This window comes from Candoia aspera, chromosome 10 (assembly GCF_035149785.1).
Source record: "Candoia aspera isolate rCanAsp1 chromosome 10, rCanAsp1.hap2, whole genome shotgun sequence".
Classification (NCBI taxonomy): domain Eukaryota; kingdom Metazoa; phylum Chordata; class Lepidosauria; order Squamata; family Boidae; genus Candoia; species Candoia aspera.
In genome coordinates, this window is record NC_086162.1 from 12,862,780 (window position 1) to 12,879,806 (window position 17,027).

The window sequence follows — 17,027 nt, forward strand, 5'->3', positions numbered from 1 at the left end:
ATCTGGCACCTGCTAGTTTGTGGCAGATTGAAATTTGCATTTATATGCAAAATGCATTTCTAGTAAATTAATAGATGCAAACCAGCAAGCTCATGCAAGCACAAGATGCATTTCCTGGGAGGAAAGTGATCACCACCTCTGACTCTGGTTTCACTGATGCGTCTTTTGTTCTGAGCCATTCAGAACTACAGTTACAGGATAAAAACAAATACTATAAAATGAGTATCTTATCTTGAAATAAAATAGGTTCTTACTCTATCCACCTCATTATTAAATGGGCTCTCATGCTATTATTGCATTTGTAGTCCACACCTTGCCTTCTGTCATTCAGCATTCTCCTTTCCTCTTATTTATTTCATATGGCATAGCAGAATACAGCATTATTGCATAAACGTTCACCGAACAATATATAAAATGTGTATAAAATATAAAACATTGGGACAGTAGATTATTTTAAAAACATGCAATACAAATAATGAGTAGAATTATAAATAGAATTGAGTTATGTATGAGCAGTTACTAGAGTGGCTAAGCCTATGGCCGAATATCTAGATTGTTTAGCCATTGGACAGCGGTGCCCTTAAGATGATGTAGTTCTTGCAGGGAGCCAGGGGACCTTCTGAGGGGGCATTCCATCACTATGTGATGTAACGTTTGCGCGACATTCCCGCAGTCACAGTTAGAATTATCGACTAGCCCCCATTTTTGTTTCCAATATTGGCACCTGCCATGATTCGTACAAATCCGGTTAAGCGCTGTCCAGTTTTTCCTTGGGAGATCAAAGCCATAGGGGCATTGTGCTGGATCAGACACTAAGTTAAACTAAGTTAAGTCCTTTCCTCTGAGAAGAGCCAATATTTAGCAGCATGTGACCCTTGTCGGTACATTTTAAGGGTATAGTAAGAAAGCACGGTAGAACAGCACAAAGCAATGCAAAACCCAGTACAGTCAAAGGTTGTAGTTGAAAACACGCACTCACAGGAAAATCTTCATCCCCATTCTAGGAAACCCACCGTATGACCTGAAGGCAGTGTCCCACCTTCACAGTTATTACTGACATTTAGTGGCATCTTACGTTTGATCTCCCATGAGTTGCATGTTCAGTAGAGCAGAGCATTGATGTTAGCTTGGGGGAGAGAGTGAAATACTGTTCTAGCGATGACTTCTTCTTAGCTGCTGGCTATTCATAGAGCATCATGAACTATTTGCTATTTCTGTAGGAGCAGAAACTTTACTAAAAGGGTGGGGTCCATAGTTCACTGAAACCTGGTTTGAAACCTTGTGTGTTTTTTGTTTCTAATTCTGATAAGGACTTTCTAAGAGGACTCTCACAGTCATGATGCAGACAGCTAGAGGTTATCTGCTCTAGGTTATTTCCCTCTGAAAGTGCTGATATAAACACTGTTACGAAACCAAGGGCGTTCTGCTTTATAGTGTAGGCTTCTAACATAAGTAGTTGTATTAGGCTGGAACCAAAGCAAACAAACAACCTTTGGATTCGTGGGCGTCCTAAAGACTAACAAACTATCACTTAGGCTGTTTTGGATGTTAGACTACCATCAGGAGAAGATCCTTTAGCAGAAAATCTTAACCCATATACACCCACCACTACTGGCAACTTTGGATAAAACCAAGTGATCCTTGAACTGTACTGATTCCAACCAGTTTCAGGCTTTAAAAATCAGGACTGGCACTTTGAATTGGGCCAGAAATGATACATGTGGACTGGGGGTCACATACCATCCTAAACCAGAATGGGTGTTTTTATATGAAGTAATTACCTTTGGTTTTCTAAGTTCACCTAAATGATGCATTAAACACCATGCCAGGCTGGGTTGGCACGACATACAAAATCACAGGCTAGCTTTTGTGCCATATGCAAACCTTTGTTTGGTTTGGCTTGGTGTGTTCTGAAACCTCAGCCATCATGATTTATAAACCATGGGTTGTGGTTTAGAGTATCATGTGCACTTAGCCAGTAGCAGTTTATTCAATAAATCATGGTTAAGTTCATGGCTTAGCGTGTACACATCTAGCCATACAGAGAGGCACCTTAGCCCCAAACTACTGATGATTCTTAAAGGTCTTAAAGCATGTTGGAGGTTCAGGGTGTATAACTGGGATCACTTACTAAGAAGTACGCATTTTGTCCATTTGCTTAGTTCAAAGTTTACTTGCTCTGACTGGCCAATATTTGGAAGAGGATGGTTGCAAGGAGGAGGTTATGTGGTGGAAATAATGCTAAAATAATTATGGGGCTGGTCTTCTCTGCAGTGCTGAATCCAAGTGATAAGCCGTCTCATCTCTTTGCTAATTTGTGTTAGGTTTCAGCTCCTGTTCTTAGCTATATTTAGGAATGTTTGTCTAATCTTGCCATAGGTTGAGCTGAGCTAGTTATGGGAGCCAAAATTAAAGGAACGGTCAGGCTGCTAGCTGCAAAAGGTTCGTGCCACGGTTGATATTCAGATCAACTCAATGTGCTTGCAGAGTGTCACCTAGCCATCTTGGGGTATTTCTCAGCTTTGATCTGCCTTTCACAAAATGAGCACTTGAGAGAAGTGACCAGAGCTACAAAGATGGCATTGACAATGCTATCATTATTGCCTTGCATATTGCAAGGAAGCATGGTATACACTGTGGTACTACAGGCTGGCAGTCAAGAGGACATCTCAGCTTTCTACTCTTCTTTCTGTTAATTTGACTCTAGGTGGTAATGCTTGACAGCAAAGTTCTGGGCAAAATCAACTGTAGGCAAAAGACAATGTGAGTGCAAAAAGGATAAAGTAAGCATGAATGGACTCAGCAGTGGCAGCAGCTGGCTGATTTTGCCTGCTCTCAGAAACTAAGCAGGCTCTCACCCAGTTAATTCTTGGAAGAAATACAGGAATATTCCTATATTCACTGGGAATACAGCCCTGACTTCTTCGGATAGAGTAGGACAACTGCATCTGCCTTGTGCAGAAAGTTTGCAAAGTCGTGGTGTCACTCAGCTCTGCATTTGAAGATGTTTTCAAGGAAATGCTCTACATGGTCTGGGCATTAGAGTTTAAAGAGATGAAGACTGAGTGGGAAAGGACATATATAGAGAAAAGCTTTTCTCTGGTGGATCAGGTGGACAATATTACCCCAGAAAGTGCTCCTATGTTTGATGGTTTTTAAAAAATTATTGCATGCTCCCAATTCATGCTTAAATGTTAGTGTCTATGTTGATGAGGGATAGATTTGTGTGAAAGCATGCAAGTCCCTGTTCAGGTGTTCTTACCTTGCTATGTGTGGTCATCCTGCATGTAGTCCATCCGTCCGTCCGTCTGTCCATCCATCCATCCATCCCAATAAGCAAAGATATTTTCCCATTTTAATTCAAGCCAGGGAACGATGGTTAATGATTTCTAAAGCATATGAAGTTAGGGTTTAAATCTAGTGTTACATCTACAATTGTTCAAAAGCCATTAACTATTCTCAAGTTTGTATGCACTGGGAAACTTAAGTAACTGAACACTTGGCTTGTTTCCCAGCTCATACAAGGGCAGAGACTGTGTGCTGTCTATGAAGAACACATGTTTTCAGCTTTAATAATGTAATGATTGCCCTAGCCCCAAATACTCAGACTCACAAGAGGATGCTGAATGAAATCTGATTTATTAAAGTACTAGAGACAAATACAGAGAAAGCTGAGAATGAGCAAAAGCGCGCCAAATACAAACTTAAACCCTTGCTTCAAACGTATCCCGCCTCCCTCGTAACAGCCCCGCCCGGCACAGGTGCTAGCAATCGTCAGAGTTGCTAGCCTGGGAAAGTAACCTTGAGCGCAGTAGATAACAGAAACACATTCCAAAGCAAAGCCAAAATATAAGCGTTCCCATCCTCCCTAGACAAATGAAACACGCATCCAATTAATGACATGCGAAACGTTACGATGCATCAAAGACATTGAAACGGCGCACATGACATACCGCCTCCCTAAAAATACCCCTAGGGACCAGGTTTCGAGGGATAAGCGGAGTGGAAACGGGCCACCAGAACCGGGGAAGCCACATCTGGTGCAGCGACCCACTCAGGATGAGGGAAATGTTTCCAACGAACTAAATATTGCAAAGTATTGCGAAGGCGTCTAGAGTCGAGGATTTCTTTAACTTCGAAGTGTTGCTGACCATCAATCATGATGGGGGTGGGGGGTGGAGGTTGGCGATGCCAGCGATCAGAAGGAATAGTCGGTTTGAGTAAGCTGCAATGAAAAACAGGGTGTAAGCGTTTTAGGTTATGAGGCAAGTCAAGTTTAAAAGTCACAGGGTTAATCTGAGCAACAATTGGGAAAGGACCCACAAATTTAGGTGCCAGTTTCTTTGAAGGTTGTGCAGATTTAATAAACTTGGTAGAAAGGTAGACCGAGTCCCCAACTTGGAATGCAGGGTGTGGGCCACGTTTCCGATCAGCATACAGTTTATAATCTGCTTGTGCATCAGCCAATGCCTGTTGAATCATTGGCCAAGAGTCAGCCAGTTGTGTTGACCAATCATCTGTAGTGACTGCACCGGCAGGAGGTTGTGGGAGATCAGTGATAGGTACAAAGTCTTTACCCAGAGCCACCCGAAATGGGGTTTGTCCAGTGCTTTGATGCACTGCATTGTTGTAAGCCACTTCAGCAAATGGTAGGAGGTCCACCCAATTGTCCTGCTGATAATTCACAAAAGCGCGAAGGTACTGCTCCAGAGTAGAGTTAACAGCCTCAGTGGCCCCGTCCGTCTGAGGATGCCAAGCCGTGGATAGGGCTTGCGTCGTGCCTAACAGCTTGAGAAAAGCCCGCCAAAACTGTGAGGTAAATTGTGTACCCCTGTCCGAAATCAAGCGGGAGGGACATCCGTGTAGCCTGTACACGTGTACAAGGAACAAGCGGGCCAATTGACGTGCCGACGGAATGGACACGCAAGGAATAAAGTGAGCCTGTTTGGAAAAATAGTCTTTGACCACCCAAATGACCGTTTTGCGTTGGCTGGGTGGGAGCTCTACAATAAAGTCCATGGAAATTTCTTCCCAAGGGGAAGAGGGGGTTGCTACCGGCTGCAGCAATCCCTGGGGCTTGCCCACCTTGCGCTTGGACATTGCACAGACAGTGCAGGAAGCAATGTAGTCTTTGACATCTTTGCGTAATGTGGGCCACCAGAATTGCCTCCGAACGAGGTGCAGGGTTTTCACAAACCCAAAGTGACCTGCGAGTTTGTCATCGTGGGAACGTGTTAACACATCTTTCCTGAGGGTTTCAGGAACGTAGAGGCGGTCGGATTTCCAAGCAAAGCCTCTGTCAAAAGTAACAGTATCTTTATTCGCAAGCAACCAAGTATCAGTTTTTAGCTCTTTTAGAAACTTTTGTTGCAATTGGGAGGGAATTGACAAAGCGCTTGGCTGAGCAGCGCTTGTGGTAGGCGGTTGCTGCGCGCGCGTTTGGCTTCGCGTCACAGCCTGCATGCCCAATTGGGGCGCCGTCCAGAGGGTGCTCACCACATCTGGCGCCGCCCCAGAGTCTTGAGGTTGCCTGGACAAGGCATCAGCCAAGAAGTTCTTTTTCCCTGGAATAAATTTGAACTGAAAGTTGAAGCGATTGAAAAATTGAGCCCAACGAACCTGTTTAGGGCTCAGTTTTCGAGGGGTACTAAGCGCCTCCAAGTTTTTATGATCAGTCCATACCTCAAAGGGATGATTTGCCCCTTCCAATAGATGCCGCCAAGTTTCTAATGCAGCTTTCACTGCAAATGCCTCCTTTTCCCAAACATGCCAACGTCTCTCAGTCTCGGAGAATTTGCGGGATAGATAGGCACAGGGTTTGAGGCATCCTGCCTCATCTTTTTGCATCAATAATGCCCCAATAGAATAATCGGAGGCATCTGCCTGTACCACGAAAGGCTTGGAGGGATCAGGATGTTGTAAAATGGGCTCTTTGACGAACGCTGCTTTCAGCCGCTCAAACGCCGTTTGACAAGCAGGCGTCCACCTCAACAGCGCTCCGGGATTCTTGACTCTCCTAGTATCTCCCACCCCTTTTGTTCGAAGCAGCTCAGTTAGGGGCAAGGCAATCTCAGCGAACCCCCTTATGAACAATCTGTAATAGTTGCTGAACCCCAGGAAACTTTGAAGTTGCCTGCGGGTGCGAGGACTCTCCCAGTCCACGACAGCCTGCACCTTGGCAGGGTCCATTTCTATGCCTTTATCTGAAATCCTATACCCCAAGTAGTCAATTTGGGTCTGATGAAAAGCACATTTGGACAGCTTGGCATACAATTCAGCAGATCTGAGTTTACACAAGACTTTTTTTACCAGAGCTACATGCTCTTGCATGGTTTCAGTATAAATCAACACATCATCCAAATACACCAATACACCTTTGAACAGATGTTCATGCAAAACTTCATTGATTAATTGCATAAATACCCCAGGGGCCCCAGCCAACCCAAACGGTAACACCTTATACTGGAAGGCTCCCAACGGGCAATTGAATGCAGTTTTCCACTCATCCCCCTCCTTGATTCGTACACGATAGTAGGCTTCTCTTAAATCAAGTTTAGAGAAGATTTTTCCCTTGGCCAGATGTGACAACATGTCCTTTATCAATGGCAAGGGATATTTGTTGGAAATTGAGACGGCATTTAATCCGCGGAAATCCGTACAAAGTCTCAGTGTCCCGTCCTTTTTCGGGCGAAAGAGAACCGGCGCCCCCACGGGTGAATTCGCCGGCTCAATGAATCCGCGCGCCAGATTTTTGTCCACAAATTCCCTCAACAGAGTCAGTTCCTTCTGCGTCATGGAATAAATTTTTGGTTTAGGCAATTGGGTGTTGGGCAGCAGTTCTATGGCACAGTCCGTCTTTCGATGAGGGGGCAACTGGTCAGCTTCCTTTTCACCGAATACATCAGCAAACATCCTGTACTCGGCCGGCAAGCCTTCCAGAGGAGAGGCCGGGTAAGGCGGAGTCGCAGCTGCCGCAACCCCCACCATCTCCTCTGGGGCACCCTTGCCCTCTGCCGCTTGATAAAACCCATCCCGAAACGTGATGGTTCGGTAAACCCAGTTTATTTGGGGGTTCTGCTGCACCAACCAGGGTACCCCCAACACCACCAATGGTCCCCCTACAGGAGCCACGACAAAAGACAACCCTTCCTGGTGACTGCCCAGTTGCAAGGCTACCCGCCCTGTAAAATGGGTGACCGGTTTGCCCCCTGCCAGGGACCCATCCAATTGAGTAAAAGCGATGGGTCTTTGTAAAGGGAAAGTAGGGAGCTCCAAAGCCGCCACCACGTCGGGGTGCATAAGACACCGGGAACACCCCGAATCAATCATGGCCCATACCTCCACAGTCTTGGATTGGGAGCCCAATTTCAATTTGACCATGAGTATGCGGTAAGTGCCACTCACCGCTGGAGGCTCGCGCCCATTCTCTACCACCTGCCCAGCGGCGCCCTTTAGAGCAGGTGGCTGGCGTTTCCCGCCGGCTGCGGGATTTCGGTCTCCCCCTCCATTTCGTAGGACATCACATCGTCTCCCTCGGTCTCAGCCACCGCAGCTTTCTGTTTCCTCGGCAATGCAGGGGACTTTGCCGGCGGTTTTCCGGGCCGTTCCTCTACCTTTGCCTTCGGGCATGCTGCCACTCTATGCCCCTCCTTACCACATCTCAGACACAAGCCTTTGGCGTACCGCTTCTCTCGCTCCTCGTCCCAGGGTCGTTGTCCCGGTTTCCCCCCGGTGGTCGATGGGCGGCTGGGCTTCACCGCCTTGGCGTTCTTTCGCTGGGCAAAGATCTCCTGGGCATGTTCAGCCCTCCCTGCGAGCAGGATCCACTCATACAACGTGTATGGGTCGTCCCTCCCCAGGGACCAGCGCAGCACCTCTGTATTCAAGCCATCCTTGAAGAGCTCGATTATAGTTGCTTGGGACCAGTCATCGACCTTCCCAGCGAGCGCTTTAAACTCCAACGCATAATCGGCCACTGATCTGAACCCCTGCTTGAGTTCCTTCAGGGCTCGCTTTGCTCTCTCCTTGGCCAAGGGGTCCTCGAAGTGTTGCTTCAACGCCCAGAGGAACTCCTCGAGACTTTCCAGTTCAGGCGCTTCCGACTGGCACATCTGGACATACCAGTCTGCCGCCCTCCCCTTCAGTTTGGTGGCAATGGTGATGATTCTTGCCTTTTCCGATTGGAAAAACGCCCCCCATTCTTCCATATAGGCTTTCGCATTCGTCAGGAAGAACGAGAGTTTGGTCGGGTCCCCATCAAACTTGACAGGGAAGTCTCGCATGCCGCCTCCCGCCGGGCTGCGCCCCACCACCGGTGTTGCTGCGGCGGGTGCTTCCCTGACGCGGGGCGGCACGGGGCCCCGGGGCGATCGCCCGGGCGATGCTGCGATTTCCATCTGGACCGACTGGTCCCCTTCACGCCTCCGCACCACCCGTCGCCGTTCCGGGGTCAGCCCCTGGGAAGAAGGGGTTGAATGCCTCTGGCTAGACTCTTCCCGGACCTCTCGCAACGAGGTCACATCCAAGCTCAGCTGTTTCAGTATAGCCTCCAACGAGTCCATTTTGGACTCCAACACTCGGATCCGATCCGGAGTGGGTGAGCCCTCCGTTGGCTGCACCTGCACCACGTTGGGGGATAATGGGTATCTCTGCTTCCAGGATGGGCCCCCCTCTGCTGTGGCATCTCCTCGGGTCTCATCCCAGGTGAGCAGCTCACCCGGATAGTTGAGGGTGGTCTCCGGGGCCGTTTCCAGCCCCCCGGCTTCGCTCTCCGACTCGGAGCTCGCCTCCTCTCTGATGGCGGACAGCTCTCCACCTTGGTACGGGCGGCCGGACTGCCTCACGGTCGAGTCCGGTTCCCCTTCCTCCATCATCAAGATGTCGGGTTCGGTCATCGCGGGCTCTCTCCCTCACAGGTTAGACGCGTGTCTTCCCTGGACAGGGGCCAGCGGAGTTAGGAACTGAGATTCTCAGCTTTATGTAATGATTGCCCTAGCCCCAAATACTCAGACTCACAAGAGGATGCTGAATGAAATCTGATTTATTAAAGTACTAGAGACAAATACAGAGAAAGCTGAGAATGAGCAAAAGCGCGCCAAATACAAACTTAAACCCTTGCTTCAAACGTATCCCGCCTCCCTCGTAACAGCCCCGCCCGGCACAGGTGCTAGCAATCGTCAGAGTTGCTAGCCTGGGAAAGTAACCTTGAGCGCAGTAGATAACAGAAACACATTCCAAAGCAAAGCCAAAATATAAGCGTTCCCATCCTCCCTAGACAAATGAAACACGCATCCAATTAATGACATGCGAAACGTTACGATGCATCAAAGACATTGAAACGGCGCACATGACAAATAAGCTAAGTTATGGTGGTCCAAATGCCCATTCCTCCTCTCCCCCACATGCTTGGGAAGAAAGAATGTTGGAAAGCCGCAGTATACGACTCAATAATTTTAAATATTTTATTCCACAGAAGTTCAACCTTTCTTCAGATTGTTAGGGTGCGGAATCTGGCTTTGATTCATGGGTTGAGAGGACCCATGCATCTTTTAAATCACATAACAGATCTACAAATTGATCCACTTTTGCCATGAGAAAAGTGTTGTAGTTTGGTGTGGGCAAAGCTGGCTGCGACTGTTTTGCCATATGCCCAACTTGGTGAATTAACTGTCCTTTGTACACCCTAATCCTTTTAAGCATACACAAGCAGTACCTGGCAAGACTTTTGTGCCAGATTCTGTGAATAAACACAGCTCTGTGGAACAGCGTCAAGGGCATACTTGGCATGGGGCTTTGACTAGTAGCAGTGTCTAGAATTTGAACACTTTCTTTATGAGAGGGCTATTTGTATGTCAAAGGCTTCACACTAACATTTATACGATTCTGACATGCTGTTCCAAATCTGGACCTTTTTTAACAGTCTCATTTCTCTTTGTAACTTGTTAGCGGAACACCAATATCATTTCATATGAAAAGTTTACAACATCTTGCGTGAGCATGGAAGTCCTGAGTAAATAGTGTAAACCATTTGAAAATTTAAAAATAAAGAAGCCCATTCATCCCAAGTAGCTGAAGAAGTTGTGCAAGTTAAAATGCTTCCCTGTAAAAGTTAAGAGGTGGAAGAGAAAATAAATCCCATCAGGTATCTTTTTAGATTAAATATCCCCGATATCAACAGCTATACATGACTTGGTGTCACATTGAACATGATGAATAGCCATGCTTGGATCTCCTAGTATTTTTTATAGCCACCGACAGCCAGGTTTTTTGGTGGGAAGAGGGTTACTTATTTGCATTAATACTGTTTCACAACCTGCCCCAATGTCTCTGTTTCTCGGGGCTTTGTACATTCAATACCTTTTGAATGACCTAGATTGTGAGAAGTGGTGAAGGAAAGAGTTCCAGTCAGCCTACAATGAGTCCATGTTCTCCCTTGAACTACAGCTGTGAATGCTTAGGTAGCTATTGCTATTGTTTCCAGTCATCCCCAGTCAAGTACCACCGTAACATATCTGGAGGATGTTAGGTTGGGGAAGACTGGCTTAAGCTATAAAAATCATTCTTCTTCTGACTTTACAGTCCTCAGTTATCAGAACCTTGGGAAACCTTGTTGTTAAGGTTGAAGATGTATTATTGATTGAAGAATTAAGGTGATAGTTCAAATTCCCCTGCTTAGGGGTCAACAGTAGTCACGGCAGAGTCTAGCCCAAGTATCACAGTATCCTGAACTTCCTCCCAAGCTGCTAATTAAAACAATCAGATTTTGATCAGTTTTCCTATGAATGGCTGGATTTACATATTACAGTAAGGCAAAATGAGGTTTACAGTATTTGGTTTTAACTGAGCATGTCCTGTGAACTGAATTGTTTTGGCGTGTAAACCATGATGTAGGTCTTAGTGTTATGTGTGAATCCAGCCAGTTGTGATTCATCGAACAAACCATATGTGAGCCTGGTCATATAGCTGAGGAAAGAATGTCCTAGACTGTCTTTTCAACCTTTCCGGATAACACAACTGCTGGCCTGCTTAAAACAATAGATATGATATCTTTCCAGTGCCCCAGAAAGGAATGCATATTACAATATGCATTAGAGTATCACAAACTTTCGTTTTAATATGGCAGAAGATTTTATTTATTTGCAAGATTTTATTTATTTATATAGGGCTGCTTCTCTGAAATTCTGTATTGGTAGCATCTGAAATACTTCCTATTTCCTGCATTTTAAGGCCAGGTTCCCTTGTGGAAAGCTATTCTCTTTGCTTGTTTCTGTTGCTGTTCTTCCTTAGGCAATTGCGTGTAGCGAGCAAAGTACCAATTTTGCGGTTAAGTAGGAAAATTGGTAATTGGTCTTTCTGCAAACATGTCAAACTTTCTGGCAAAGATTATTATGCAGGAAGCTAAAATCCAACATAACATCCAGCTCAGTTCTGTCAACTTTCTGAAGCGTAAGCTGAAAAGCATGTGGCTGATTCAGGACATGTTTGTTCTGAGCAAGTGGTAACCTGCAGTAGTTTTGGCATCAACTTTCTGTAGATGGTCAGTTCCAGGTCATCTTAAAGGGTTTTTTCCCCCCCAGGTATTCTGAATGGAAGTATAGACACGCTCATGTTAAGATGCCTATGACACTGCATGGTGTTATATAGATGATAAAGAATGGCCCTTTAGATGTCGCTGATCTCAACTCTTCAGAGCCCCTGCGGGCATGACATATGATGGAGATTACTGGGAGCTGTCATTCAGCAATATTTGGAAGACCACCAATTCATCACTGCTACTATAGTGGCTGAATTAGAATTAAGATCTGAGTTCTCACCTATAAAACGTATGTACGGCTGGGAGACACAGTGTACGGTGTCATTTCTTTATTGAACATATTGGATTTACTGGAGAAAAATGTGCAGCTTTATGTTTCAGAACTGGTGGCATCGCCTTTAGCAGTTACCTCAACCATATAATGGCTTGGAGGTATTTTGGCCCATTCTTTAACAAACTGCTTCAACTCATTGATATTTTGTGTCTGTCTGTCTTGCAGTGAAATGCTTGCTTCTGGTTTCACCACTACATTTCTGTTGGGTTAAACGTTCGGATTTTGACATGGCCTTTCTGGAATGCAAAATTTCTTCTGCTTCATTCATTCTGTTGTGTACACTATTTGCTAATGTATTTAGGATCATTTTAATGCTGCATAACACATTTACTTCAGCTTCAGATCATGGAGAGATATCCTAACATTTTCCTGTAAAATTTGCTGGTACAATCCAGAGCTCATTGTTAACAGTTGTGAGCTGTCCAGATCCTAAAGCTGCAAAGATTCCCCATTCCATGATACTGTACTCCCACCACCATGTTTTGCAGTTGAGATCGAGTTCTTTTGTTGGCATGCAGCATTTTCTCCAAACGTAACATTTCTCACGAATACCTTAAAGTTCCACTTTCATTTCATTTGTCCACAGAACAGTAGCTGGCTGGATTATCCAGGTGGTCTTTGGCAAACTTGAGTTGGGCAGCAGTATGATTTCTGGAGAGCAGTGATTTCCTTCTTGATATCCTCTCACATGCACCACTTTTGTTCAGCATTTTTCTTATGGTGGACTCATGGACATCAGATAATGCAAAAGCAATCTGCAGACCCTTTTTCAATGTTGGCTCATTGTGTTCAGCAAAGACATGACATAGCACACTGCTTTGTGCATTGTGTAACTAGAATCTCTGTATCTAATAATAGGATTTAGATGAAGCATCTATCTTCCTTCTCTCAGCCTTCCTTATGGTCCAGCTTTCGCAGCCATGTGTTACTATGGGAAACACCATTGCTTTAACTATGCGGACCTTTGTTGTCAGTGTGATGTCTCTGCTCTTAACTATTTTATCGAGATTGGTCATTGCTCTTCTCCCAAGGATTAAGCGTCTTCTGATTTCCTGACTGCAGCCAGCATCTGCAGTAATCTTTGCACCTAGAAATACAAAGTCTTTCACTGCTTCTACATTTTCTCCCTCTATTTGCCAGTTATCAATCAAGCTGGTTGCCATAATCTTGGTTTTTTTGAGGTTTAGCTGCAGGCCAGCTTTTGCACTTTCTTCTTTCACCTTCATCATAAGGCTCCTCAGTTCCTCTTCATTTTCAGCCATCAAAGTGGTATCATCTGCATATCTGAGATTGTTAATGTTTCTTCCAGAGATTTTAACTCCAGCCTTGGATTCCTCAAGCCCAGCATGTCGCATGATGTGTTCTGCGTACAAGTTGAATAGGTAGGATGAGAGTATACAGCCCTGCTGTACTCCTTTCCCAATCTTAAACCAGTCCGTTGTTCCGTGGTCTGTTCTTACTGTTGCTACTTGGTCGTTACACAGATTCTTCAGGAGGCATACAAGATGAGTTGGTATCCCCATACCACTAAGAACTTGCCATAATTTGTTATGGTCCACACAGTCAAAGGCTTTAGAATAGTCAATAAAAGAGAAAGAGATGTTTTTCTGAAACTCCCTGGCTTCTTCCATTATCCAGCGGATATTGGCAATTTGGTCCCTAGTTCCTCTGCCTTTTCTAAACCCAGCTTGTACATCTGGCAATTCTCGTTCCATGAATTGCTGAAGTCTACCTTGCAGGATCTTGACCATTACCTTACTGGCATGTGAAATGAGTGCCACTGTTCGATAGTTTGAACATTCTTTAGTGTTTCCCTTTTTTGGTATGGGGATATAAGTTGATTTTTTCCAATCTGATGGCCATTCTTGTGTTTTCCAAATTTGCTGGCATATAGCATGCATTACCTTGACAGCATCATCTCGCAAGATTTTGAACAGTTCAGCTGGGATGCCGTCGTCTCCTGCTGTCTTGTTGTTCTTAAGGCCCATTCAACCTCACTCTTCAGGATGTCTGGCTCTAGCTCACTGACCACACAGTCAGTGCTATCCCCGATATTGTTATCCTTCCTATACAGGTCTTCTGTATATTCTTGCCACCTTTTCTTGATCTCTTCTTCTTCTGTTAAGTCCTTGCCATCTTTGTTTTTGATCATACCCATTTTGGCCTGGAATTTACCTCTGATGTTTCTAATTTTCTGGAAGAGGTCTCTTGTCCTTCCTATTCTATTGTTTTCTTCCACTTCCGCACATTGCTTGTTCAAAAATAATTCCTTATCTCTTCTGGCTAACCTGTGGAATTTTGCATTTAATTGGGCATATCTCCCCCTATCGCTGTTGCCTTTTGCTTTCCTTCTTTCTTGGGCTACTTCTAGTGTCTCAGCAGACAGCCATTTTGCCTTCTTGGTTTTCTCTTTCTTTGGGATGTATTTTGTTGCCGCCTCCTGGACAACGTTGCGAACTTCTGTCCATAGTTCTTCTGGACCCTATCTACTAAGTCCAGTCCCTTAAATCTATTCTTCACCTCCACTGAATGTTCCTTAGGAATATTAGTGAGCTCACATCTAGCTGATCTGTGGGTCTTCCCTAATCTCTTTAGTCTGATCCTAAGTTGTGCAATAAGAAGTTCGTGATCGGAACTACAGTCAGCTCCAGGTCTTGTTTTTACCGACTGTATAGATGTCCGCCACCTTTGGCCCCAAAGGATGTAGTCAATCTGATTTCGGTGTTGTCCATCTGGTGAAGTCCATGTATAAAGCCACCTCTTAGGTTGTTGGAAGAGAGTGTTTGTTATGCAGAGTGAGTTGTCTTGGCAAAATTCTATCAGCCTATGTCCTGCTTCGTTTTGTTCTCCCAGGCCGTGCTTACCTGTAATTCCAGGTGCCATCTGACTGCCCACCTTAGCATTCCAGTTTCCTGTGATGAAAATAACATCTCTTTTAGGCGTGTTGTCCAGTAGGTGCTGCAGATCCTCATAGAACTGCTCTACTTCCGCTTCTTCAGCATCTGTGGTTGGGGCGTATATTTGGATCACTGTGATGTTAGATGGCTTGCCCTGAATTCGAATTGAGATCATTCTATCGTTTTTTGGATTGTATCCGAGCACTGTTTTAGCCACTTTACTATTAATTATGAAGGCTACTCCATTTCTTCTGTGGTCCTCTTGTCCACAGTAGTAGATCTGGTGGTCATTTGATGTGAAGTGGCCCATTCCAGTCCATTTCAGTTCACTGGCACCCAAAATGTCTATCTTTAATCTTGACATCTCACCAATAACCACATCCAATTTGCCCTGGCTCATAGATCTTACATTCCAGGTTCCAATGGTGTGTTGATCCTTAGAACATCGGATTCGCCGTTCACCACCAGCACCGTCGGCCGCTAGCCGTCCTTTCGGCTTTGAGCTAGCTGCGTCATCACGTCTGGGGCTAGTTGAGCTCATCCTCTGTTCCTCCCCAGTAGCATTTTGACCATCTTCCAACCTGGAGGCCTCATCTTCCAATGGTATACCAACATATCTCTGGTTGACTGATCCATTGAGTTTTCACGGCAAGAATACTGGGGTGGGTTGCCATTACCTTCCCCAGGGATCGCATTTAGTCTGACCTCTCTGTCATGACCTTCCCGTCTTGGGTGGCCCTTCACAGTTTAGCTCATGGCATCATTGAGGTGCTCAAGCTCCAGCACCACGACAAGGTAACGATCCTTTGCTGAAGGATCATCTTATACCACAGAATTACTGATGGCTCTAAAGGTTTCACAGATGTTATTTCATCACTCTATTGGGGGCAGTACTTTCTGACCAATTTTGTGGGATTGTTCTGAAGATTAGAGGAGTTTGTGTGCATGTGCATATAGGGAAATTAGGGGGCAATATGTATTACTGCTCCCCATATTATTATTATTGTTGTTGTTGTTGTTTGTGTGTGTGTGTGTGAAGGTATATTTCTGTTTTGTATATGTGTATTTTGTAGCTCCTTTTTGTTCCAGCATGTTTTCTTGAACAAGGGAGAATGGCATTTTGGGCATAGTTTTTCTCTTGATTTTGGGAGGTGGTGCTAATTGGGCCTGAAGAAAGTGTCAGATGGATGGGGAACAGCAACAGGAGGTCTTACTGTAAGGCTGCCCCAAAATTCAGTCCTGGGACTGATGGTACCTAACTATAAAAGGAATGTAGAGATGACCTTGGAATGGAGGACCCATTAAGGATGGTGAAATGGCAGCTTAATCCTGGGGAAGTGGAAAACAGGAGAAAAAAAAAACACTCAAAATAGCTCAGCTTGATTCTGTTGTGTATGAGAGGGGGCAGAGAGAAACTCTTGAGAAATTTTCAGGATTCTGTTGTTATACCCTATAACAATAAAGTAGCATTCCTAGAATCCTTGTGGTGTCTGCTTCCTTACCTGGCCTACCATGAATGGCTGATACTAACTGATTGGACTAAAGGGGCACAACAGATAGCATTCCTAGGCAATCAGCTACTTTTGAAGTTCTTTCCAAGAAGAAGGAAAAGGGGAAAAGAGTCATAGCCTGGTCAGGTACTGAAAGTCCCTTAATGGGGTGCTAGATAGGCTCCCTTTTCACAAGTTTGGGATCCCAGTCCATTCCCTTGCTCCTCGTCAGTCTCACCAGAGAGCCATGAGTCTTCACAGTGAAAGCTGGGAGTGGAACTGTAGGAGCTTTGTGTAACAGCAGGAAATTGTAATGTTTGACAGCTCTATTCCATCATGATGTAGATTTTGATTGATTGATTGATTTGTATATGGCTGCGGGTTAAACCGCTGAGCTGTCGATCGGAAGGTCGGCGGTTCGAAACCCGCGCGGCGGGGTGAGCTCCCGTTGCTCGTCCCAGCTTCTGCACACCAAGCAGTTCGAAAACATGCAAATGTGAGTAGATTAATTGGTACCGCTTCGGCGGGAAGGTAACGGCGTTCCGTGAGTCATGCTGGCCACATGACCCGGAAGTGTCCTATGGACAACGCCGGCTCCAAGGCTTTGAAACGGAGATGAGCACCGCCCCCTAGAGTCGGACACGACTGGACTTTACGTCAAGGGAAACCTTTACCTTTACCTTAGGGTTTTTTTCCCTTTGTGAAGTGTTCAGTGAGCAAGTTCACATTCAACATAATTGGACATGTTTTCTAAACTTTTTTTTTTTATTTGT

At 45.3% G+C, this 17,027-nt stretch overlaps 1 protein-coding gene across 2 annotated transcripts in view; it reads left to right on the plus strand.

Annotated features, from left to right (window-relative positions):
* The window catches only part of PHACTR4 (phosphatase and actin regulator 4), an 85,781-nt gene that overhangs the window by 10,476 nt on the left and 58,278 nt on the right, over positions 1–17,027 (plus strand). The gene's annotated exons all lie outside the window — the stretch shown is intronic.